The 3,598-nt window shown below is 43.6% G+C and overlaps 1 pseudogene; it reads left to right on the forward strand.

The window, feature by feature from the left end:
* The first annotated feature begins 1,651 nt into the window (after positions 1–1,651).
* On the forward strand, positions 1,652–2,198 carry LOC100965458 (annotated as a pseudogene).
* The last annotated feature ends 1,400 nt before the right edge of the window (positions 2,199–3,598 follow it).

Here is a 3,598-nt window from a genome sequence, read left to right on the forward strand (position 1 = left end):
AAAAAAAAAAAAGAAAAAGAAAAGAAAAGAAAAACCTACTATCAGTCCTATAGTGATAATTGGCAGTATGGGTATGAGCTCATGGTTTTCAAGATAGTTGTACAAGTAAATATAGATGCAAATGTGTGTATGTAGGATGTAGGTGTGTTTTCCCAGCTGTAACCACTGAGAGGGCCGTGGGACAGGGATACCCTAACAGCAATGAGCATACTTAGCACTCAGATCTTAACTTCTAAATACCAATTTCCTTAAATGGAGATTAAATTGAATTAAATTTAATGTAGGTGATTAGATTGTAGCAGTATATCGATGCTGATTTCTTGATTTTGATGGTTAACTTTTTCATTTGTTTGTTTGAGACAGAGTCTCACTTTGTCATCCTTTGTAGAATGCCCGGGTGTCATAGCTCACAGAAACCTCAAACTCTTGGGCACAAGCAATTCTCTTGCCTCATCCTCCTGAGTAGCTAGGGATACAGGTGTCCATCATAATGCCGGACTAGTTTTTTTCTTGGGTTTTTTTTTGCAATTTTTGGCCAGGGCTGAGTTTGAACCCACCACCTGTGGCAAATGGGACCAGTGCCCTACTTCTTTGAGTCACAGGTGCTGCCCTGGGCTAGTTTTTTGTTTTGTTTTGTTTTTTAAGAGAAGGGTTCTTGCTCTTTCTCAGGCTGGTCTCAAACTGGTAAACTCAGGCAATCCACCCGCCCCCCGTAAAGTGCTAGGATTACAGGCATGAGCCACCACACCCAGTCTATACTTTGGATATGTAGGAGAATGCCTATGTTTGCAGAAATTATAAACTAAAACTATTCCAGGCTAATGGGGCATCAAGTCAGTACTTACTCTCAAGGAAAAAGAAAATTCTGTAGTTGAAGTTTTCTGTTAGTTTGTAATTTTTTCAAAAAAGAATTTTTTTTTTTTTTTTAGAGATAGGGTACAATTTACTTACTGCAGCTTTGAACTTCTGGCCTTAAGCAATCCTCCCATCTCAGCCTCCTGAGTTTCTAGGATTACAGGTGTGAGCCAGTGCATGGAGCAAGAATTTTCTTTTCTTTTTTTTTCAAATTTTGGCTGGGGCCAGGTTTGAACCTACCACCTCTGCTGGCACCCTACTCCTTGAGCCACAGGCGCCACCCCAAGAATTTTTTTTCTTTTTTTTTTCTTTTTTTTCTTTTGTGAGACAGAGCCTCAAGCTGTCCCCCTGGGTAGATTGCTGTGGCATCACAGCTCACAGCAACCTCCAACTCCTGGGCTCAAGCGAGTCTCCTGCCTCCGCCTCCCAAGTAGCTGGGACAACAGGTGCCCGCCACAACGGCCAGCTATTTTTTTGGTTGCAGCCGTCATTGTTGTTTGGCAGGCCAGGGCTGGATTTGAACCTGCCACCTTGGGTGTACGTGGCTGGTGCCTTAGCCACTTGAGCCACAGGCGCCGAGCCAAATTTTCTTAATTAAAAAGAAAAATATAGAAATCGCTGTGTTGTGATCACGTGGCCCTCTCCTGGGGGACTTATTTTGCTTTCCCTCTAGCTAGCCCCCAGAAGCTTCAGGGTGAGAGACTTTCCTGCACCAGCTGCCGTGCCTCCTGCACCCTGACTTTCTCTTCTTCAGGTGTTTCAGCCTGCAGTTCTTCAAGCCCCCAAGCCTCCTGCCATGCCACTGGTCTGCTATAGGAAGGTGGTCATCCTTGGATATCATTCTGTAGGGAAGACATCTTGGCACATCAGTTTGTGGAAAGGAAGTTCTTAGAAAGCTACGATCTCACCGTGGAGAACACTTACAGCAAGATAGTGACTCTTGGCAAAGTTGAATTTTACCTACACGTGGACACAGCAAAGCAGGACAAGTACAGCATTCTGCTTTATTCATTCATCACTGGGGTCCATGGTTATGTCCTTGTGTATTCTGTCACCCTCTGCATAGCTTCCAACTCACTGAGAGTCTGTACCAAAAGCTAAACAAAGGCCACAGGAAAACCCAGCTGCCAGTGGTGCTAGTGGGGAAAAAGGCAGATCTCTCTCCAGCCAGAGAGTTGCAGGTAGTTGAAGGGAAAAGGTTGGCAGAGTCCTGGGGTGCAACATTTATGGAGTTATCTGCTCTCGATAATCAGCTTACTCAAGACATCTTCACCACAGTTATCCAGGAGATTGCCCGTGTAGAGAATTCCTATGGGTAAGAACGTCGCTGCTAGGTCATGTGAGCCCCGGGGTGCTGGATAACTGCCTTGTTTCTACCCCTGGCACTCACCAGCTCCAGATAGGGGCAAGCTGTCAGGACTTCATGGGTATGTTTGCCAGCTGTGTTACGGGCCCTCTGGGCACACAGTCTGGCATCCTCAAGTTTGCACACTTTCCCAAAGCTTCAGTGGCCTGGATGTCAATGTTTACAAAGGGGCAAGGATATCTCATGGGCACTGGCCTCTAGCCCTCTGCTTTGCTAAATAAGTCCTGTTGGAACCTGTGGGATTGGGATATAAGTCTTGGGCATTTTTTATCCAGGGCCATTCCTCCTGGGTAGTTTTTGGGTGTTGATTGGGAAAAGGGAGCTGGGGACTCCTGAAGTAAAGTTGGCTACCTGGGGTGACAATGTATATATGCAAAAAACCTGATAAATCTTTTTTAAAAAGAAAAGAAAAGAAAAGAAAAATATACCACATCCCCAGCACCTAGAAGAGGTCTAGCACTCTAAGTGCTCAATAAATATTTGTTGAATGAATTAATGAAGTATATACACAACTACAATAAATGCATGCTTATTAAAAAAGACACTGAGCAGTGCCTATGGCTCAAAGGAGTAGGGCGCTGGCCCCATATGCCAGAGGTGGTGGGTTCAAACCCAGCCCTAGCCAAAAACTGCAAAAGAAAAAAAAAGACACCCGCATATTAACAGATTTTTTTTTAGAGGGATAAATTTGTCATAGGTAATGTATATTTTTGCTTTGGCTTTTCTGTTTCTTAAGTTTTCTGCACCAAGTATGCATTGTTAATTTTTTTTTTTTTTTTAGGTAAGAGTCTCATTATGTCGCCCTCCATAGAGTATTGTGGCGTCAACTCACAGCAACCTCCAACTCTTGGGCTTAAGCGATTCTCTTGCCTCAGCCTCTCAAGTGGCTGGGACTACAGGCGCCCACCACAATGCCTGGCTATTTTTTTCTTGTAGTTATTGTTGTTTAGCAGGCCCAGGCCAGGTTTGAGCCTGCCAGCCCTGGTATATATGCCCAGCACTCTAACCACTTGAGCTATAGGTGCCTAGCCAATTTTTTTTTTCATGAGACAGTCTCACTCTGTTATCTCAGGCTAGAGTGTCATGGATTCATAATTCTCAGCAACCTCGAACTCCTGAGCTCCAACAATCTGCCACCCTTGGCCTCCCAGAGTGCTAGGATTACAGGCATGAGCCACCTTGCCTGGCCCCTATTAAGTATTAATAGACTTATTAGATAGGTGCTTATCTGATCATGAAAATAGAAATATCAAAAGAATTTTAAACTATATTTCCTCATATTGAATGAGGTCATTTCCTTTTAATATATTGTTTGTTTAGAACCATTGCTCATTTTTTTGTTGAGTTTATTTGCAGGAACTTTTTTTTTTTTTTTTT

Source organism: Otolemur garnettii, unplaced genomic scaffold, assembly GCF_000181295.1.
Source record: "Otolemur garnettii isolate 467f Iridium unplaced genomic scaffold, OtoGar3 scaffold00196, whole genome shotgun sequence".
In the NCBI taxonomy this organism is placed as follows: domain Eukaryota; kingdom Metazoa; phylum Chordata; class Mammalia; order Primates; family Galagidae; genus Otolemur; species Otolemur garnettii.